General features: G+C 34.9%; 1 long non-coding RNA gene across 1 annotated transcript; it reads left to right on the top strand.

Annotated features, from left to right (window-relative positions):
* Positions 1–1509: 1509 nt before the first annotated feature.
* Positions 1510–10356, top strand: LOC132751214 (uncharacterized). The gene is made up of 4 exons (XR_009628653.1): positions 1510–2135; positions 4174–4266; positions 4938–5125; positions 5727–10356. It is a non-coding gene; the product is annotated as an uncharacterized LOC132751214 (long non-coding RNA).
* Positions 10357–24527: the final 14171 nt, after the last annotated feature.

The following is a 24527-nucleotide window of genomic DNA, read 5'->3' as shown; positions in this document are numbered from 1 at the left end:
CTCAGGTCGTTTGCGCTATAAATATAGCGTTAAAGCGCGCTAATGTTAGCGTCGCGTCAAATAAAAGTAACTCTTGTTATCAGGTTACCGTTCTTATTTTATATATGTGATAAATAGAATATTATATTCGTGTAGATTCAATACTAAATTTATTGAACTCGTTGAATAAAACAATATTATGCTCGCCAAAGGCTCGCATAATATGATTTTATTCAAATCTTTCAATAAATTTAGTACTAAACCTACACTCATTCAATATCCTCTATATATATTTATTATTGACGATTGAGAATTTGTCTCCGAAAACTTAAGCTAAAAAATTTATCTAATATAACGATTTTTTAATTCTAAAATTATGCTTTATTAAATCAGATATACTTTTTTGCATATTTAATATAATTATACTACTGAACTTTTTCCCAGCATTATATGTTTAAGTGTGAATATATTTAAGGATTATTTTATTAACGCCGTGCGAAAGGTTTTAAATGTTAATGTACTGTTTTATCAATTCAGCTGAAGGACGAATGTAACCCTAAACAGTTCTAGACTTAATACCGTGTGTGTGACCCGTGACTGTGACCCGTGACTATCAATGACAGCTTGGCAGCGCGTTCTCATACTCCCTATTTATAGAGGCTATTCGTTGCCAAAAATCCAGCCTTTAAAACTTGACAAGGCATACTTCGGTTCTACTAAACAGATTAGTAAAAATCTAATTGTCGATCCGAGAGTTACATACTGCACTGGTATTAAGCATTTTGATTACCTCGATTTGATAAAATGAAAGCTGTTAACATGCAACTCAGATAAACTGTATTTCTAAATGTATAACTTCAAATTTGCGACATGTAGAAATGTAAACGATAGAACGTACACAACACGTTTAATGCTGTGCATCATGACGTTGAGAATGTTACTGCATCAACTTGACACACTCAGGTTTACAACACCACACTTTCCTTTTACATTCTAACGCGATTAACATTTGTAAACGATTTTGCAACTTCCATATATGGAATTATCACGGAAATAGACGAAAATTAATAGGCGGAGCCAATTTCACGAAAGCAGAATATAAAGAGAGGTAACTCTTGCTGGTACAAAAATATTTCAAATTATATAGAAACTGTTACATCAATCTTGACTTTGAACATCCTCTGATTTTTTTAAAACGTATTCTAGTACAGGATATTCAAGTAATGCAAAATTGGTTAAGATATAAGGTAAAAATGTAACAACGTATATACTGATAATGAGCATAATAATATGCAAAAACTAAAGTTGGTGAAATAACATAAGGAAATGTTTCCCATATATAATGACACACACCACTACTGGAAATTTTTTCAAAAAAAAATTTCCTTTCTATATAGTATCGGTCTGCCTATATCAAAAAAGAACGAACAACACCCTAATTGCATTCTGTTAAGCTCAATAGAAAATAAGTAGTTAATGCGACCACATAGAAAGTAGTGCAGCAGAACTATATGTATACTTTCAAACGTGGATGACTTGAAGAAAAAGCTGATGTTCAAAAAAACTTGAAATGATGATATTCAATGTTAGCTAACATCAATGGAACATAATCTCAAACGTGTACGAAAAAAAAACATCAGTATTATTACGCATTAGGCCAAAGAAAAGTTTGTGTCCATGTACCTATGTACAATAAATTGAATATAAATAAGGTGTAATTTTGTAGCAGAGATGCTGAAAAATTCACATGTAAGTCAGCCGAAGGGAAATGAAAGTATTTATTGTATATATTTAGCAATTTATTGAATAGCATTTTATGCCACCGCTGATTTTTTTTACGTCAATAACTCAAGAGGAAACAATGGATACAATATGTGGCCTTAAAAAAGCGTACTATTTTCGCAAAAAAATGGTTCGCAAACTTTCATAGAATCAAAGCGTTTGAAACAAAAATATTATTATATAAATAATAAAAAACAAGATAACAATACAAGTCTTTCAAAGGTATTCTGGAATTAACGGATGCAATTTGGTAAAACTTGGTTTTGACTAGTAGGGCACACCCGCCATTGTTCGGACCATCGACAGAATAACGTTCGTGTTTTTCAGATTTCTCCATCCAAGACATAGATTTGCTGATGAATAACATCGCAAAGGTTTGTGGAAATGCTTTTATTTCTTTGTTCAAAATCGTTTTGTGTTTGCAGATGTTAATTTGTTAGACAAACGAAATTAGGTCAAGGATTGTTTACATTATTGAATTTACAGGTAAACTCGGCCCTATACCAACTCGGGACAGGTCAACTCGGTCCTCTATTAAAACCATATAGCCTATTAGGATATAGATTGTTTAGATTGTTTAGTTAATAAAATATTGTTTGAAATTATCTTTAAGATAAATAATTATCTTAAGAAGAGATATCAAGACAATATATGTTAAATATTAATCAATACTGTAAATAGAGTTTTTAGATTGAATTTTTGTGACAATGAATTTTATTGTATTTAATACTGTTTGTTTTTTAATATGGCAAATGCTTGTTTAACGATATTTTTTACAAAAAAATCTGGAGTAGCATAAAATGCGTTTAAATTGTAAATTCTTTCTTTCTCTACAATTTCACATACTTTTCAATATCCTTGAGTAGATGTCTGTTAGTGTGAAAATGTTAAACCATGACAGTTATGATGAAAACATATCAAAAGTAAGAAAAGTAATCATTATCAGTAATTATGTAATTATGGGCCGAGTTGACCCGTGCTGAGTTGGAATAGGGCCGAGCTGTCTCGAGGGCCAAATACGTTTAAGGGCCAATCTGACCCTGATTCGAATTTACAGTGTTGACTGTTGTGAAGGATTTGCTTTTTCATTTCTATTGTATATAGACTATCTATTAACATAGAAATAAGTTTATAATATGTTATATTCAACTGTTGTGTACAATTGATATTCGATAACTGTATAAAAATTTATCATGGCCCTCTTGATTTTTATTTGGCGAGGTCCGAGGACAGGCAGCCTTTCGCACAGACTGCAATTTGCAGTTGGTATAGTAATTTTTAGTGTTTGATGATCAGAAGATTTTTTCCTTCTGAAAATCATGGACTTGAATAATTCAAATCTGTGTGAAAGCACAAAGAGAAAGAGACTGAAAATTAATTTATTATTTCTATGGACAATATTGATGTAATAAATTTGTAATAAAACATGTGGGTCAATTTCCAGCAGTAATTGAATCATGACAAAGTATTTTTAATAATTTTATTTAACTTGTGGCTACTTGAAAATTTCATGCTGGATGTTTGCTTACCATTACATTTTGCATAAGAGCTCTATGATTGACATTAAAGTCCACAGGCCAATTCATTTCTGATATATCTATAATCTTTCCGATATCTTGTTATAATATAAATGACTGAACATCATTGTAGAATTATAAGGAAAAAATATATATCAGTGATTTTTTTACCTTTGCATCCTGAGTCCAGAACTCAATGAATTTGCTATGGATGCAAAGTTTCAAATAATGTGCATCTTTTGGATGCATACTTTTTCTAAGTAGGGAGTCCTGTCTGACAGAAATTTGGTATTAAAATTAATGCCAAATAGTGTTCAACTTATGTCAATCATATTCTAGGTCCAGCTAAGATATAATAATGTGCTATACTATAGGTAAGCTTAAAAATATTAAGGAAAATGAAGTTTTGATTAATATCAAACTAAATTAATGGAAATAAACATATTAAATTTATTTGACAGTTTTGAATAATTTCAGTATCAGAAGCATTGTAATTAATATAGAAATCAAATTCATTTTTTTCTCCATTCCATTGTTAATATACCTGTCATATCACTTAAGCAGTATTAAGATTTGTAACTTGGATTTGTCGGCTAAATTATGGGACTCATAGATTTATAGCCCAGCGAGTACTAAGGACCCACACTGATGAGTTTGTAAAAAAATCACTGTATATATGTTCATTCTTTGTAAAAATGTTAGAAGACTTGCAAGTTACCGACTTTATCATTGCATTTATTTATTATTGAAAAAATGCTGAACAGCTAGTCTCAACAGTGTTTATAGGCTAGAATTTTCAGTTTGCATTAGGGCCAAAATTATTAAATATATTGTTAGTCATGACGGCTTTCCCATTGCTGTCATCAAACTTTAACCTTGTTCATAACTTTTTCAGATCTTGGTGTATTGTCTTCATACTTGGCCACAACAACCCTTCAAATAGACCAGACTAAACTAAATTAACTTGACCACCATATTAACATTCAAGGTAAATGTCTAAATTTTCTTGATTTTTGCTATTAGTGGCTATAATTTGTTATTTTTGAATGGATTGTCTTCAAACTTGAACAACAATCTTTCAGGATAGGACCTGACTCACTCATGATGTCCTTGAAGCTTTTGTGATCAGAAGTTGTACAGAATAATACAAACCCAGAGCAATTTCATTTACTTTTTTTTTGCAACTTCTGAGAAAATGGATTTTAAAGATAGTTGTTTTCTTGAAATTTCAGGACAGTATAGTAGATAGTAAAGACATTTAATACATACTGTATATACACTATAATTACTATAGTATACTATAAAAATCTTTATGCTTGGACAATTTTGAACAAATTGTTTCTTAAACAGTGTAAGAAATTAGGATTTGAATCGACTAGGCTGGTCAGACTACTAGATCGGAATATTCACTTGTCCAAAAGACATTTCACTAGCACGATTCATTTGTTCAAAACAGTTGTTTATATTGCCTCTGAAAATACAGTAGCCTGGTCGGGCTTGTTACTGTGAAAAGTTGATAGCCCGAGGAGAAATTTAGTAGTCGGACTCTCAGACTACTGCTAATTTCGAACACTGCTTAAATTATTGATTTGATATTAACTAACATAATTATTGGCATACTATATGTATATCTAATAATAATTATATTTTATGTTTCAGAAGTTCGGCCTACATGTCAGATTTATGAATGTGAACAGCAGGATATCGATTTTAAGGATGCTTTAGGGTCAATGACAATGAAATCACGAGTGATAAAGGCTAAAATGTGAGACTGTCAATCTGACTAACCTTGAAGTGAACAAATGGAAAAAATGTCTCTTTCAATAGCATGGGCTTTTAAGGAAGAGGTACATGATTATTTAGAAGTATTTGTATATGATATTTCTTAATTATTATATTCTGATAGCTTTTTTTTTCTAGACTTGTTTAAAGGCTGACACAGGACAGTTTATTTTAAGTCAGTGAGCTTCGGTCACTGGATAGACTATTGTCACAAAAAGCCAAATTTATAAAAAAGAATTACAGTGTATTTAAATATCTTATACAAGAAATTAGGAACAAAATTAATTGCAAGAACAATTGTGACATGTAACATGTATTCAGGATTTCAGCTTTCTTTTCCTTTTTACCTCAGGACAATTCACATTAAAATATTGAATATTCACAGTAAGTAGTGTTAGCACTCCGACATATCTGACATATATGATCATCTTATCATCACTTAGCTGTCTATAGCTTATCAGAATCACTCACATTTATGAATTTAAATAATTTTGAAAAAATTGCTGCTTAGCAAATAGATAAAATACTTGGGGTGTCTGTGACTGATTGGTTTAGTTTCTTGATTTTAAACCTTTAAGCCTTTCACTGCTGTAAGTTCGTTCTCGGCAAGGGTTTACAAGTGGAATTTTAATTTTGCAATTAACTTTTTCTAAACAAATATTTCAGGAAACAGAGGCGCTTATATGATAGAACAGTAAAAGCAGGAGTGATAAGGAAAGATACATGTAGAATAAGATGTGTCTTCATGTCTGAAACACTAAAGAAATAGAAATATTGTGGTTTTATAAACTTTAAAAGAAATTGGAATATCAGGAGACTGCCTGCCCTTTGCAATGTTGGATAATGAGTTCTTAGATGTGATGTCGAAAGCCTCATGAATATAGTACCATGACTTAATCTAATTAGAAAAAGAAATGACATTGAGGAGAAAACTAGTCACCAGTCTTTCACCAAGAACTAGAGATAACTTTCCAATATTTGAAATATCATAATATGTATAGAACTTTATTGAGCCACCAGTTTTTCACCAGGAAAATAAGATCACTTAACTATTTTTAGCTCACCTGTCACAAAGTGACAGGGTGAGCTTTTTTGATCGCTTTTCGTCTGGCGTCCACTTTAAATGACATCTCCTCATAAACCACTAAGCCAATTTCATCCAAACTTCACAGGAATGTTTCTTTGGTGGTCACCTCTAAATATTGTTCATAGAACGCTGGTTGCCATGGCAACCAAAAGAAAAAAACTTAAAGTATCTTCTTTTAAAGAACCTAAAGAGCTAGAGCTTAGACAAAGTATCTTCTTTTAAAGGTATGAAACATCTTCTAGTGAGTGTCTACCAAGTTTGTTCAAATAAAAGCCCTGGGGGTCAAAATTGGCCCCGCCCCAGGGGGTCATTGAATTCCCCTATATGCATATAGTAAAAACTTAAAAATCTTCTTTTAAAGAACCAAAATAGCTAGAGTTTAGATATCAAGCATGAAACATCTTCTTGTAAGTGTCTACAAAGTTTGTTCAAATAAAAGCCCTGGGGTCAAAATTGGCCCCTCCCCGGGGGTGATTGATTTTCCTTATATGTGTATAGCAAAAACTTAAAAACCTTCTTTGAAAAAACCTAAATAGCTAGAGTTTAGATATTAAGCATGAAACATCTTCTGGTAAGTGTGTACAAGGCCCCACCCCAGGGGTTTCATTGTTTTTAACTATTTGTGTATAGTAAAAACTTAAAAAATCTTCTTTTAAAAAACCCAATGAGCTAGAGCCTAGATGTTTAGCATGAAACATCTTATGGTGTCGACCAAGTTTGTTCAAATTTAAGCCCTTGTATAAAAATTGGCCATGCCGGGGTGGGGGTGGTGCAGAGGTCTTTGTTTTACATTATATGTGTGTAGTAAAAACTTAACATCATGAAACATCTTCTAACGGGTGTCTTACAAGTTTGGTCAAATAAAAGCCCTGGGTTTTAAACTGGCCCCGCTCCAGGGGCCTATATACACATGGCCCTCTTGTTCAACAATCTTGTTGAAATATGTATGAACAAATCTTTATCAACTTCAAGCTTTTATTGAAGGAATTTGAAATAACTTGGCAGAAATGATTGTTATAATAAGACAATGAGTCATGTCAACAACCAGACCCCTACCTCCAGGGTCAAGGTCGCACTTGCTCATTCAAGGTCAACTTGTCTTTTTGAGAGTATATCTCGTGTCTGGTCTTCCCTATCTCTAAAGGGATTTTGTAAATTCTCTTGCCACAATTGCTCACAATAATGAGAAGATGTGTCATGCTCAACAACAGGTCACCTGCCTCCAAGGTCAAGGTCACACTTGGAGGTCAAATATTAGCATAGTCTGTTACAGGGTATATTTCGTGTCCGGTCCATAACTTTGTCATTTATTGAAGGAATTTGAAATAACTTGGCACAAATGTTTGTTATAATAAGACGATGATGTGCAACAACCAGACCCTTACCTTCAGGGTCAAGGTCACACTTGCTCATTCAAGGTCAACATTGTCCATTTGAGGGTATATCTCGTGTCCAGTCTATACCTTTCTTATCTTTGAAAGGATTTTGTAAATACTTGCCGCAATTGTTCACAACAATGAGATGATGTGTTATGCGCAACAATCGGTCACCAACCTAGAAGGTCAAGGTCACACTTGGAGGTCTAAGATTAACATAGCCTGTTATAGGGTATTTTTTTTGTCCGGTCCATAACTTTTTTGTATATCAAAGGATTTTGAAAACACTTGGCACAAATATTCACTATAATAAGACAATGTGTCAAGCGCAACACCTGCATCCCTACCTCCAAGGTCAGGGTCACATTTCGAGGTAAAAAATAAACATAGTCTTTTCAAGGGTATATATTGTGTCCAATGTAGAACTTCTTCATAGTTCAAGGGATTTTGAAATAACTTGGCACAAATAGTCACAATAATAAGACGATATGTCAATTACAACACCTGCACCCCTGCCTCCAAGGTCAAGGTCACACTTACATGTATAAAGGTAACAAAGTCTGTTATATGGTATATTTTATGCCCCGTCCATAACTTCTTCATAGATGAAGGGATTTGGAAAATACTTGGCACAAATAGTCACAATGATAAGATGATATGTCATGCACAACACCTGCACCCCTACCTCCAAGGTCAAGGTCACACTAAGAGGTCAAAGCAGGGATTTTTTCCAGGATTTTGGGAACATAATCCATACCCATGCAACTGAGAATTTCAGCGATATTTTGTTAAAATTGGGAAAAAATGTATGACTAAAAGTTTGCAGTGATTAAATGTATGCAAGCAATCACTGCCTAGGATGGCTTCTTCAAACATTTAAACACTATTACAGTAAAGAAGCCCTTATTTTCAAAGATTTTAGAATTCTTTATTCAATATTTATATTTTTGTAACTTTCAATTGGGAATATTTTCCTTTGGATTGGGAAAATAATATACTATTTTCAATTGGGAATATTTCCCAATAACGGCTATAAAATAAGCCAAAAAATCCCTGCAAAGCATAACATGATATATTTTGAAATTCAGTATTTCATTTGATTTCTTTAATAAATTTATTGTTGCATTTGCAGATCCAGCATTGATCATAATTTTGGACTGAAAATCCTTAGATCCCTGCCTCAATCTTTTGAAATAGCACAATTTTTTGCTTCATATAAAACTTCCCTGAGGCGGGGGACGTTGGTATCTCTGTTACAAATTCTTGTTTATTTTACCAACAAGTGTTCACTTTCAAACTTTTGATCATTGTATTTTTTGTACTACCTTTTGTATAATGTTGTATTTTATTTATGTTCTTATTCTAAGATTAGCATGGCCAACTCATGAAAGTCCAAATGATGGTCAACTTTTTTTATGTTCTTTTTTGTTTTTGTTTTTTTTAACATTATTTACTTTATTTTTACAGTGTTCCTCTGAATCATACATTCTGTTTTAGTTAAACATGCACTTCTTGTTACTTATTTTCCCATACTTCATATTACATTGATCACGGTTTGATGTGATGGCTCATAAAATTGTAACAATATCATTCTTTGTACTTTACCTAGTAATTTATGAAAACAGAAATGCTCTTGTAAGCTAACCAATAAGATTTGTACACCTTTTAAGGATTCAATTTATAACTGGTATATTCAACAATGTATCAAAACACAGGTCAAGTATGATTTCAGTTACATTCCACAAAATTTATACAACATTATGCATTCCTTACCAAATCATATGCAAAAAAAATGATTTATAACTGATAATATTTGAATGCTTTTGAAATCTATAAAGATTTTTCATATAACTCTGGACAAAATTTAACAGTCTTCAGTGAGTTGGAGTGTAGTATGAAAAATCAGGTGTCTGTTGCAAAGATCAAGGTCACTACTTTGGATCAAAAGTCAGATAATAACTTAAAACATGAGAGTATATTTCTATATACATGGCTGGATTTTCATAACATTTATCACAAATGCTCACTTATGTATACATCTTTCTCCCCAATCTGAAGCTTTAAGGTTCAGTTCTGAATAATGGCAACAGGCTTGGTATATGCTGCCAGTGGGCTTGTCTAATTATGTACATATTTTGATTACCCACTCAATATAAGCATTGTACTTAACGCAGGCATTCAAGTCCTATGGGCACATTTCTACTTTTGACTATATTTTGTTGTATAATGTCAGTCTTGTACATTGTAAAAAATCCTTAAAACAGCACCTCCTATATTACTGGCCGTTTGCATTAAAGCTTCTTTCTTTCAGATTGTTATAAATTGTATCACCTCAATATGTACCAATAATTTAAAGGGACTCACTCCATTGAGGTTTAAAAGCCTAAAACATAACATTTGAATTTCTACAGAAATGAGCCGGGGCACTTGATACAGAAATATATGCACAGATAGTGAAGAAATATACTTTGAAATGAATTGAAAATCAATTTTTTTTTATGCTTTTCTCAGCCTGATCTGCATGATATGTGTTTAAACGCTTTCATTTTGGGTAATTTTTTTACAATTTGAATAATTATTTTTGAAAAACGAAGTGCGCAAATGATTTGAAATTTTTCTCAAAGATTAGTGGTCAAAACATACATCAAGTGGTACATTAATCTAGAAAAATAAATTTCATTCTCATCATGTCAAAAAACCTCAGTGGAGTTCCTTTTACACATTTTATCTGACAAACTAAATTTCATTATCTCCATATATTTAATCATTTATTTTTTATATTACATATATTTTTACTTTTATGCAAGTTTTGACAATAAAAGTTTATTTTAAATCATTGTTCTTTGTTTTGCTATGACTTTAACAGCATGTACATCAATTTCATACTAAAACACAATTAGTTATGTTAGAACTTACAAATGTAAGCACATGATGAGCTTTTACTTGTCCTTGAGTTTAAAATAAAAAGTCTCTTCATTAACTATGATTAAATAATGCTTATGGCATGGTCTTGAATTCCTATGAAGTAGTCATATAAGTCATGGCCGATTTAGGTCAAACTGAGTGGTTCTTTGTGTGCATAAATTAATGCAGTAGTATTATCTATTAATTCACTAATTACTATATTAGTAACAGAATTGCCTATGATTTCAACTGATTATGAGTGTCACAACTTATGGGTTTGGGGCCCTGGGCAAAGAACTAGTTATCAGCCCACTGAACATGAGTAGTGCAAAAACGGAAACAATGACGTCACATTTTACGTCATCAAATCAGCTAGCTGTAGATTGAAGCTTGCACATATTCCTTTGTTTTTAGTTCACACGCATTAGGTATTTCTATGAAAATTTCCTTCCAACAGTACTTTCAGTGCTTTGATTAAATATATGTAAGCTGGCGTAAGTTAAGGTCTTTTTAAGCATTGTGCTGAATCAATAGCACCTCTAAAATATGTGTATACATGCTCTCATTAGCTGTTACCTAGATTTGCTGTCTAGATTTGCTGTCTATATGATAAAAAACAGAGAACTTCTTTTATGTACATGAAATACTACACAGAATATTTATTAAGTTTTGTAAGTGATGGCTTTCTAAGAGATAAAATAAACAAGGTATACATAAATTGATAATCAACATATATACAGACATTTGGACTCATTTAAATTTTACTTATTGAAAAACAAAATGGGAAAATATATGGTAAAAATAAAAAGTTGTGTACGAAAGGGTACATACAACTTTGGTTTTAATTTTACTACTGTTAAAGGTTTTTTTTTTTCTCGTCAAGTCATACGCTAGAATTAAGGTTACTAATTTAATAGTACTACTAGGAAAGACAACAGCCAGAATTTGGTCTGTATTAGTAATTACCCGTATCAAAATTTTTATCCGATGTTGACTTGAAAATTTGAAAGTGGTAAGGTAGCTGCTTAACTTTCAATGTTACTCATTCCTATGCCAATTGGAATACCATCAGTAAAATATATTTGTTGTTTAATATAGTTTTTTCAATCGTTTTCACTTCCTTGAAAAATATTTAACCTCAGACAGTATGTAACCTGGTGTTTTTTGGGGTTTTTTTATGTGGTGTCTACAACGTTTTAAAACTTATATGCCTATATTCCCTAAAAGTCCGCTGATGTTGATTGTAGGCAATCATGCAAGTTAATTATGTTTAGTAACTAAACACCTAAAAGGTATGATAAACGGAAAATACGCCGCTTCTTGCCGCCGACGGTAAATACCGAAAATGAGCGGAAAATACGTTTATTTACGATGATTTAGTGGGCGGGAAAATGGGCGGAGCTTATTTTATCTCCTATTGAAAAATGTGTAAAGCTGGATTATGCTGATCTGAATCATGATGGTTCGACAATGTAAAGCTCAGAATGCAACTTCTGTTTTGCGTATTCGAACACTTGGTATTGCTACTATCAGTTAATATTTTGTCGTTTAACAAAATGTATTTTGTTGAAATGCATGATTACAATGTTAAATCGGCAAACTCAATCCAAGTATGCAACATTGGAGTTTACATACAAAGAAATACAATTGTATTTTTCCATTAACAAACTGTTCAACTCAGATCAACAAGGCGGGATTTTTGGCAACAAATAGCCTCCATACCTATTGGGTTTCTGATTGTTCTTACGGGTATGGATGCCCATTCTTGCCAAACTCCTGGATTGTTCTAGGTTGCAGCTGACGAGTTGAAATTATAACCTGCAGCTCATTCCACATGTGCAGATGTTTCAAAATTCTAAATTTTACCAGTTCATGTTCAATGTTAAATTCTGCATATTAATAAGCCGGTGCTAGGGGGCGTAGACGGTAGTTTGCACTTTACAGTACCGTCCATAACAAGGCTCAATCAAACCGAGTCTGCAACATTTTCAATTATGCCGTGTTGGGCTTTCTTTAGGAATTCTTATTTCTCCCTATTTTATCGCCACATCAGCGTTGTTTCTGCCGTGTGGAGGTTGTAAAAAATCGCCCCGTACATTCAATCAGGGATGTTATATTTCCGATCCTTTATGATCGTTCAGCATGAAATTATTGTTGTGCTTGTGGTATTTTAGTTCTTTCTTTTCGGCATCTTTCTTGTTGGGTGGTTCCAGTATTTCTCACTTGAATACTGTTGAATCACCCTTAGGATATGTGGTCTGTTTTTTGACGTCATATCTGTGATATGCAGGCTTCATAACCTCAGATCCCCTTTCAAAATTTCATTTTATTTAGTTCCGCCCATTGTTTTCTCGTTTAGGACACATGCATTTTTATACCCCCACCACAAAATGTGTGTGTGGGGGGGGGGGGGCTGGGGCTATAATGGATTCGCTTTGTTGCGTCCGTCCGTCTCCATTACCGTGTGCGCTCTGTAAGTCCTACACAACCTACACTAATTGAGGGCTTTTCTTTAAACTGGGCTCAAATGTTCACCTCAACAAGCGGATGTGCAGAAATCATGTTGCCCATGTGTCAGCTCAAGGTCAAGGTCACAATTGAAGGTCAAATGTCAAACACTCAAATATTTGACAGTATATAGTGTCCGCTCTGTAAGTTCTACACTAATTGAAAGACTTTTTCAAACTTGGCTCAAATGTTCACCTCAGCAAAAGGATGTGCGGAACCCATGTTGCGCATGTGTCAGCTCAAGGTCAATGTCACAATTGAAGGTCAATTATCAAACAATCAAATATAAGTCAGTATGTCGTGTCCGCTCTGTAAGTCCTACACTAATTGAACGATTTTCTTCAATCTTGACTCAAATATTCATCTCAACAGAGGGGTGTGCAAAACCCGTCTTACCCTTTTGCCGGCTTAATGTCAAGGTCACACTTGAAGGTCAAAAATTGACTAGGAAAATATTCTTAAATTTTACCATGTATTTGAATATTTCTGAAACTAGATAAGGTATTTGCTTTAAATTTAAATATATACATGTATGTAGTGTCACAAATAAGATATGCAGGTCAAGTTTCATAACTCTGTATTGCATTGTGACAAAGTTATGCCCACGCCTACTAAACGGTGGCTCTTTCACATTTTGGTGATCTGTTTAAATGAGAGCCATCGACACTTCCGTTGCAGAGCCCTCGAAGAAAACAAGGCTGAAAAAGGTAAGAAATTTTAGTAAAAATATCAATTTAAAAAGATCATGCTTGTTTTTAAAAATCGAAGAATGTCATGCCACGTAGAACATTTTTCTCATCATGTTGGGTGCAGTATAGATAAGAAATACCCTGAAATGACGTTGCTAGAACTTTTACCAAATATAACATCGTGGGTTTTCTTTTACGAGGAGACACATTTTGAGTGATTTCCCTACAGTAAAGTAGATGCTGGCTCACTTAATCGTGCATATAGCATCCCAACCTCCTCTTTGGACCAACACAAAAAATAACTTACAGAACTTAGTTGAAAACCAAATAATCTCATTTTTATTATTGTGATCGGGCCATCGACAAGGTGCTGGCGCCATCGGCAATGTGAATGAGCCCTCGAAAATGTGATGGAGCCAACACTATCATTCATTTTGTGATAATATGATGGAGTGTAACCGTTATTATACTTAACTGATTAACATATTCAATTTCATATGAATCGTATCACTGGGTTGACATATTGAAATAAAATACGCGATATGATTATTCGAATTCATTAAAATTGGAGAAAAACCTCTTTGTATCAAATATGTGCACACAAGTTCCCCTTTCTGTGTATATACACGTTCAACGTGCATTTTAAGAGAAGATGGTGTTGCGTATCGCCCATCACATATACCACATAATGTACTGATCGCCGCCTGCTCATGCATGATAGCTTTTTATATGAAATTTAACCCTGGCATCCACACACATCACATGAAAATCTTTTTTGTATCCCCTTATTCATATCGAGATTACACCTGAAATTTACATAAATTTCAAAATTAAAAACTGAAACTTTACCGACTAAAAGCAAAAAAATTTGTATTTGTCAACCCAGCGATACGATTCATATGAAATTGAATATGTTAATCAGTTAAGTATAATAACGGTTACACTCCATCATATTATCACAAAATGAATGATAGTGTTAGCTCCATCACATTTTCGAGGGCTCATCACATTGCCGATGGCGCCAGCACCTTGTCGATGGCCCGATCACAATAATAAAAATGTGATTATTTGGTTTTCAACTAAGTTCTGTAAGTTATTTTTATGTTGGTCCAAAGAGGAGGTTGGGACAATGCTATATGCACGATTAAGTGATCCAGCATCTACTTTACTGAAGGGAAATCACTCAAAATGTTTCTCCTCGTAAAAGAAAACCCACGAGGTTATATTTGGTAAAAGTTCTAGCAACGTCATTTCAGGGTATTTCTTATCGATACTGCACCCAACATGATGAGAAAAATGTTCTACGTGGCATGACATTCTTCGATTTTTAAAAAACAAGCATGATCTTTTTAAATTGATATTTTTACTAAAATTTCTTACCTTTTTCAGCCTTGTTTTCATCGAGGGCTCTGCAAAGGAAGTGTCGATGGCTCTCATTTAAACAGATCACCAAAATGTGAAAGAGCCACCGTTTAGTAGGCGTGTATGCCCCTTTTAAAGTCTTCAAATTTACATACAATCAAATATTAGACAATATGTCGTGTCCGCTCTACAAATCCTACACAAATGGAAGAATTTTCTTCAAACTTTTCTCAAATGTTCACCTCAACAAGGTTATGTGCAGAACTTATGTTACCTTTGTGTTGGCTTAAGTTAAGGTAACCCTTGAAGGTCAAAAATGACTTAGAAAATGTTCTTAAATTTTAACATGTACATGAATATTTCTGAAACTAGCACAAATATTTGATTGAAAGTTAAAATATATATGAGGTGTTACAAGTAAGATATACAGAATTCTGGAAACAAAGTGATCCCTCGGAAGCATTAATCACAACAAAATAACATAAGAATTGCAGATTCGGTTTGATTGAGTATGTACATGAGTGCAACATCCCTCACGCCCCCTAGCACCGGCTTGAGCGGTACTCAATTCTCAACACTTTATAGTGCTGGCATCAATGATCCCGAAGGACCAGAAAATATAACAACACTGAAGTGAAGTACGGGGCAACTTTCTACGGCTGCCACACAGCACTTGACACCTGCTGTTGTGAAGTACAAAATTCTGGAAACAAAGTGATCCCTCGGAAGCATTAATCACAACAAAATAACATAAGAATTGCAGACTCGGTTTGATTGAGTCTGTACATGAGGGATAATGAATAAGTGCAACATCCCTCACGCCCCCTAGCAGGTCAAGTTTCATAACACTGTATTGCATTTTGACAAAGTTATGCCCCTTTTTAAGTCTTTAAATTTACATACAATCAATTCTAGACAATATGTTGTGTCGGCTCTATACATTCTATACTAATGGAAGGAATTTCTTCAAACTTGACTAATTTGTTCACCCCAACTGGGCAATGTGCAGAACCCATCTTACCCTTGTGCCAGCTTCAGGTCAAGTCTGCAATTCTTATGTTATTTTGTTGTGATTAATGCCGTAGGATAACGGTAATTAGCCGGTAATTAGTTAACGGTATGCATAGGCGGATATATTAATTAAATGAGCTGTCACGAACACTATGCTTAATTTAGTTAATTAATAGACCTGTCAGCACTAAAACGGGAAGTGCACCTTTTGTACTTTATGCAAACATAATGGGTTATTTAATTGTTTAGCTGTCAACAAATGCATATATACTCTATGAATTATTAAGTTATTAAATCTTAGGCGTAAAGTATTTTAGTATATAAGGGGAGCGAAATATTTGATTATTTAGTGTAGTTTTTGATGTTAAAGCAGACTCACTCACTTAAAGTTAAATTATGCTAAATACGCAATTGGCATTAATTCTTATTATTTTAAGCATTTGTATAAGAATTGTAAGTTGTTAAAGACATTGTTTAAGAAAATTGTGTTGTCTTAGTGAATAGTATTTCATATAAAATAAATACATATATATGACGTTTATAAACTTTATATTGTGTTGACGAGGGATCGCTTTGTTTCCAGATTTTTATACTTCACAACAGCAGGTGTCAAGTGCTGTGTGGCAGCTGTAAAAAGTTGCCCCGTACTTCACTTCAGTGTTGTTATATTTTTCTGGTCCTTCGGGATCATTGATGCCAACACTATAAAGTGTTGAGAATTGAGTACCGCTCAAGCCGGTGCTAGGGGGCGTGAGGGATGTTGCACTTATTCATTATCCCTCATGTACAGACTCAATCAAACCGAGTCTGCAATTCTTATGTTATTTTGTTGTGATTAATGCTTCCGAGGGATCACTTTGTTTCCAGAATTTAGTTCATTTGGAAAATGAAAGGTTATTTGTAACTGTTTCAAACATGAAACCACTGAACGCCGCCTTTCCTTGTCGATCTTGTTTATCATATTTGACAATATATATTTATATTATTACATGTACAATTTGTATTTTTCACCATAGATAATTTCTTTTACTGTATATATGTATTGTGCCACTGAAGTTATTCCCTTAACCACCTTTCCAAGTCGTCTTCTGTCAAGGATATATGTGGTCAGCGGTAGTTCTAGTTTCTATGAATTCCTAATCAGTTACAAATTAATTATCATTTAATGATTAACCTGTCCGTGCTCTGTCTTTGCCCTGTCCTGTTTTTGTTTGGGGTCCCCCTGGGCTCCTTGCCATTGGTTCTTGTTGCTGGGTCATGTGGGGGTTGCGTTCATTGAACGCCGCCTTTCCTTGTTGATCTTGTTTATCATATTTTTTACTTCCATGAACAGGCTCAATCAAACCGAGCCTGCAACATTTTCAATTTTGCCGTGTTGGGCTTTCTTTAGGGATTCTGTATTTAGCTATTTTTTGGGACCGTATGTCGCTTTTCATGAAATGGCATTAACGTGTCACATTGAAGGTTCCATGATGACCGCCATATAATATATGAAAAACAAGATCAACAAGGAAAGGCGGCGTTCAATGAACGCAACCCCCATATGACCCAGCAACAAGAACCAATGTTCGGATCTGCGGATGTTTCAAAATTCTAAATTTTACCATTTCAGGTTAAATGTTGAATTCTGCTTAAGCCGGTGCTAGGGAGCGTGGAATGTAGTTTGCACTTTGCAGTACCGATCATGAACAGGCTCAATCAAACCGAGTCTGCAACATTTTCAATTATGCCGTGTTGGGCTTTCTTCAGGAATTCTTATTTCTCTCTATTCTATTGGATTTAAGTCAGGTGAGCAAGCTGGCTAGTCCATGCCCTCAATCGACTCCCTCTCTAGAAAGTCCTAGACCACACTGGCCTTTTTGGGGCCAGCATTATCTTTCATTAGAATGAACTGATCGCCGACTGCTCCAGCATATAACCTAACCTCGTTGTCTAAGATGTCGTCTATGTATCGCTGACCTGTCAATGTGCCTCTATTTAGCACAACCAGGTCGGTTCGCCAATCCCAGCTGATGCCTCCCCACATTATAATTGACTCACATTTGAAGCGGTCATGCTCAGCAATATTTGCACCCTGAAACCGTTTACCTCGTCTTCTCCAGACCCTAGTACGCCTATTTCATAAGTCTAGGCAGTCTAGGTGTTCATTGAACGCCGCCTTTCCTTGTTGATCTTGTTTTTCATATTTTGGACTCAGTGAACAGGATTTGTCTCCGGCATGGTCCATTTCAGACAGGCCTGGCGATGTCGAATGTATGCAAGATCTTCTCGACCTTGAATTACCTTTAGCAGCCTTCTACGTACCGTTGCTTGGAAACACAGACCCCCTAAGCATTAGTAGGATCATTTTGAATAAATGTTGGTGCCTGAACGACACAAAACCTATCTGAGCTGGTGTTGTGTCCATTTGGCGACCTCCGGTAAGCCTCCTTGCTGGTGTACCATGTAGCTGGTATCTCTACTAGGGTCTGGTGATGACGTTGTGATTGACACTAAGCGCCGTACAAACCTGGCGGAAGTTACCCCCCCCCCCCCTGCACCATCACTACAGCCCTCCATAACTATGCTTCTCTCAAATGCCGCCTAATGTTATCATTCGCAATTTCGGAAGTGACAGATGTGAGATATGTAAAATATGATAAACAAGATCGACAAGGAAAGGCGGCATTCAATGAACGCAGCCCCCATCCGACCCAGCAACAAGCGTCAGCGGCAAGGAGCCCAGGAGGACTCCAAAGAAAAACAGGACAGGGCACAAGGCAGAGTACGGGCAGGCAAACCACTACATCAGAATACATAATTAGTAACTTATAAGGAACTAAAACAAAACAAATAAATGATTTAATATAAGGCCCATTATGTCAAAAGGCACAGGGGAAGGGGACATGAGACACGGGGAAGGGGGGGGGGGAATAAAATAAATAAAAACTAGGGACAAGGGAAGATACTTACCGTAGACGAGAAACAACAAGAGACACGAGCAAAAGTGTCACCAAATCAGTATAAAAACAACATAGACATACATCTGAGGAACACAGAGGGGCGCGCCGCCTTGGAACGGTCAGCAGCATAATAATGACTACTGGGGAGTTTAAACCGGTTAATGGTGCACCAAACCTCGCTCTTAGCCCCACCATGTTCCTATAAACGAGACAGTGTAAATAAAAATGAATCCCCGCCAAGTGAAATTCTAACAGTTGTTATGGTTACAAAAGGTTAAATAAGTAAAACACCAAAATGATCATGTAGAAACATATAAAAGTAAACCCAATGACCATAACAAAAGTACTCGATGTCTTAAAGGAAGACAGAGCAACAAGAAAATCACCTACAAGGGCCCGACGAAGCAAGACAGAAGACAAACATTAAAGGCAATTCAGTCCCAAAGGGCTTTAAGAACTGTCCATCATATAGTCTCCCACTTGGCCGTCAGATGTAATCAAAAGAGGAAAGCGTAGTGTCCAACTGTAAATGGGTTGAACACTAAGCATGCGGTATGTCTTAAGATAGTAGGGTCATAACCCCTTTTAAATAAAACGTTTAATAATTAAGGTGAAGACAGCAGAAAAGTTACAATGACCCAAGATCTTACGAAGTTTGTAAATCACATCGCCGTAAAATCAGACTGGATTACCCTTGTCGCAGAAGTGTTTTTAAATCGCTGTTAAATTTTGAAATGAAATCAAAGTTACGATAGTAAAATTTTGTAAAATATTTACACAATTTATAATAGCAGTAGCCCTGTTTGAGAAACTTGCTAGTAATGAAAATATTTCGCTCGTTAAAATCCTTTACGTCGCTACAAGCTCTAGCAAATCTAATTAACTGAGATATATAAACTCCGTAAAATGTTGCGTGCGGTACGTCTCCATCCAAATGAGGATAATTTACTATACTAAAATCAAAGTCATCTCTTTTATCATAAATTTTCGTGTGAATCGAATTGTTTTTGATAGTGATATGAAGATCCAAAAAATGATGTAGTTAATTTCAAGAATTCGTTTTTATTAAGTTGTAGCTCCGTAGGATAAAATATTAGACACACCATTTGATCAAAAAACGAATTATCTAAATTAAAAATGTCATCAAGATATCTGGAAGTGTTATTAAATGCTGATATAACATCTTGTTGTGTATTTTCAGAGAGACTTAACATAAAATCTCTTTCATAGCAATACAAAAACAAATCGGCGACCAGGGGTGCACAATTAGTACCCATAGGAATTCCTATAATTTGTTTGAATAGGGTATTACCAAACCTGACATAAAATATTGTCTAAAAGAAAAGAGAGTGCTCTACAAACTTCGTCACATGTCCACATAGTATATGTTTAACAATACAGTTTGTAAAGAAGGCTTTTTGAGAGTTACATGCAAGAAATGTAACTTTTTCCCGTGCAAAAGGTTTTTCTGAATAAGGGAAATTAGTTTATCATTAATTAAATTATGTGGCAGTGTAGTATAAAAAGGGTAGAAAAATCGTATGTACTGACAGTTGAAGCCCGATAGTTCTTAATTTTTAATTTATCCAGAATTTCACCGGAATTCTTAATGGACCAAAAATAGATGTTTGCCTGTATTTTCGTATACTTTATCACAGTATCTAATTACATGTGTTTTAATGGCAGTCAAACAAGACGTCAATAAAATAGAAAAGTTTAGTTGTTGTGCTAGATGTAGAATTAGCAATGAAATCTGGCTTTGTAAGGTTTTTTATGTAATTTAGGAATCCAATACATAATAGGAAGTTTTAGTTCTTTTTTCATCGATTCGGACTTTAAGACTGGAAATATTAGTAACATGATTGTTAACAATGTCTTTTTCAGAAGCAGTAGTTTTAGAATACGCATTAGTGCTATTTAAGTTCTTTATGTAAAACGTTAATGTAATGGATACGTCATACAATTATGATATTATTAGCCGCCTTGTCCGCTGGTACCAAAACAAATTTTGAGTGAAAAGCTAGAATATCCTTTTTTCAGATGTCTTAAAGTAAGTCTCGGTTTAGGTGGAAGAAGATGTTCATTTCCACGATAAAAATTAATACGTGAATCAATAATTTTGAAAATGTTACGTTTCCAAGTAGCTAGAGCATTTTACTATCAGCATTTTCACGGCGACACCATTTACTTGAAAAATCCTCAATTGTTTCAGCAATCTGACAACGACAAGCATTAAAATCAATTTCTGAGGGAATTCTGTATTTAGGTCCTTTTAAGAATAAATTACGAATTCTTTTGTCTGCAATAATATCAAAATTGCCAGTGATAATATGGCCAAAATCTGAATTACAGAAATTAGAAGTATTGCAGTCTCAAGTAGTTGGAGTATTAGACTGAATGTCTAAGTCAGAGACCACTTTGTTGTAATTAAATATGATATTTCTAACAGGTTTCTGAATGACAAGCCACTGAATGACAATAAGTAGGTTATCTCGTCGTTTAACAAAAAACATTTGATTCTACACCCAATCAAAATCATAAAAATATTGGAATGCATGCTTCCCATGCTACCTAGACGAGTTGTAACGGATTAGTAAGCATGGGTTCATTGGGACCTTGTTGATCTTGTTTTTCATATTTCATGTCAGGGGACTAAATATTGCTGAATCAGAATTTTCAAAAGTTGGGAAGAAATATGTTTTATACTTGTGATAATATTAAAATTACCCTATGGTGCAAAAGTTAAGTAGCATATATTCGAAGTAAAGTAGCTTTAAGATTTAAAATTATCTCCCCAGGAAATACATATCTGCACGACAACTTGAAAGAGCAGCCGCTTCACAATAAACTAGTACAGTATTGGTTGAATTAAAGAAATCTGGAAACAAAGTGATCCCTCAGAAGCATTAATCACAACAAAATAACATAAGAATTGCAGACTCGGTTTGATTGAGTCCGTACATGAGGGATAATGAATAAGTGCAACATCCCTCACGCCCCCTAGCACCGGCTTGAGCGGTACTCAATTCTCAACACTTTATAGTGCTGGCATAAATGATCCTGAAAGACCAGAAAATATAACAACACTTAAGTATTTCCTGTAATGCACTTTCATGTTATTCTCTCTCTGTTCTGACCTGATCAAAAAGTCAAATGCTTTTTATATTTGTTTAGAATTATTTAAGATAGTTACTTTCTATAGGCAATACAGTTAAATCAATAAATCATCTGGGTTTTAGCCCTTAAACTAGAAATGAGTCCATAGGATACGGGTGCCCCCACACTCCACTGTTTTGTCCATCTTAATATAAATGTCTCAAGTATTTTTTGGGATACACGTGACACAAGTTGAAAACATAAAATAGATAAATACAGAATCCCTAAAGTAAGCCCAACACGGCAAAATTGAAAATGTTGCAGGCTCGGTTTGATTGAGCCTGTTCATGGACGGTACTGGAAAGTGCAAGTTACCGTCCACGCCCCCTAGCACCGGCTTAAGCAGAATTCAACATTTAAACGTGAAATAGTAAAATTTTGAATTTAGAAACATCCGCAGGTGTGTTCATACGGCGGTTATCGTGGAACCTTCAATGTGACACTTCCGTGCCATTCCATGAAAAGCGGCGTATTGTCCCCAAGTAATAAAAAGCGTGTGCCCTTAACGAGAAAACAATGGGCGGAACTAAATAAAATGATAAAAAGCGTGTGCCCTATACGAGAAAACAATGGGCGGAACTAAATAAAATGTAATAAATCACACTGTAAAAAATCCAAAAGAAAAACCCAAGCTGCACAACTTCATATGCTGAGCAACATTCCTGTAAAGTTTCATGACTCTTGGTCAAAACTTTTTATACGCGGCCCTGGCCGACGGGCGGCGTCCAATATTGTCCGGAGCATTTCTCCTACACGCATGGAGGAATTTTATGTTCATCATTATTATAAAATAGAGAAAATAAGAATCCCTAAAGTAAGCCCAACACGGCAAAATTGAAAATGTTGCAGACTCGGTTTGATTGAGCCTGTTCATGGACGGTACTGTCAAGTGCAAACTACCGTTCACGCCCACAAGCACCGGCTTAAGCAGAATTCAACATTTAACAAAATCTGGTACAATTTTGAATTTTGTAACATCCGCAGATGTGTTCATATGGCGGTAATCATGGAACCTTCAATGTGACACGTAAGTGCCATTCCATGAAAAGCGGCATATGGTCCCCAAGTAAAAAAAAATGCGTGTGCCCTAAACGAGAAAACAATGGGCGGAACTAAATAAAATGGAATTTTGAAAGGGGATCAGAGGTTATGAAGCCTGCTTATCACAGATGAGACGTCAAAAGACAAAATTAAAACGCAGGCATCATATCCTAAGGGTGTTTTCAACAGTTTTCAAGTGAGGAATACTGGAACCACCCAACAAGAAAATAGCCGAATATAAAGAACTAAATTACCACAAGCACAACAATAATGTCGTGCTGAACGATCTTTAAGGACCGGAAATATAACATCTCTGATTAAATGTACGGGACTACTTTTTACAGCCTCCACACGGCACAAACAACGCTGATGTGACGATAAAATAGAGAAAATAAGAATCCCTAAAGTAAGCCCAACACGGCAAAATTGAAAATGTTGCAGGCTCGGTTTGATTGAGCCTGTTTATGGACGGTACTGTCAAGTGCAAACTACCGACCACACGCCCTAGCACCGGCTTAAGCAGAATTCAACATTTAACAAGATCTGGTACAATTTTGAATTTTGTAACATCCGCAGATGTGTTCATATGACTATTATAATAGTCATGTTGCGTGCAAGAATCTTTAGAGAAAAGGTCTTTATGTCCAAAGGTCAAGGTCACACTTAGAGGTCATCGAAAAACGCTTGTCCCGAGCAAACTTTTTCATGGATAGAAGGATTTTAATATAACTGACACAAATTTTAGCGTTGTGAGTGTCGCGTGCAAAATTTAGGTCCCTGCGGCCAATGTCGATGTCGAACATACGAGTCAAAGTTCAGATAAAAATATCAAAATGTGTATTTGGACCATTTAGTCATCATTTTTTGTAGGAGTGAAACACAAATGGTCAAAATCATGACTACTGGTGAAAGGTTAATATATGCAAGGTCTAGGCTACTAAAGATGAAAGTCAAGGTCACTTAAGATAATAAAGTATAGAGATTTCGTCCAGAGCACATCTCCTACTCATATAGAGGGATTCTGATGAAACTTCATACAAATGTTCACCACTATAAGAAGCTGAATCATCCTTATGAACTAGGTTTCCACGCCAAAAGTCAAGGTCACACTTAAAGGTCATTAAAAACGCTTGTTCAGAGCATCACTTATTACATGTATAGAGGGATTTTAATATAACTTTGCATAAATGTGTATCATTGTAAGGTACGGCAGAGTGTTGCGTCAAAACTTTAGGTCTCTTGGGCAAAAGTCAAGGTCACATATAGGTGTCAAATAAAGATATGAAAATGTGTATTCGGACCATTAAGTACGAGTAATGATTTATGGAGGGATTGAACCGCAAATGGTCATAATCATGACTATTGGTGTAAAACATGTACAAGGTTTTAAG

The sequence above is a fragment of the Ruditapes philippinarum genome, unplaced genomic scaffold, assembly GCF_026571515.1.
Source record: "Ruditapes philippinarum isolate M1 unplaced genomic scaffold, ASM2657151v2 ctg13466_1_1_1_1, whole genome shotgun sequence".
NCBI classification, from domain to species: Eukaryota; Metazoa; Mollusca; class Bivalvia; order Venerida; family Veneridae; genus Ruditapes; species Ruditapes philippinarum.
The sequence above is the reverse complement of the archived record's forward strand: the minus strand, read 5'-3'. Positions and strand labels throughout refer to the sequence as shown.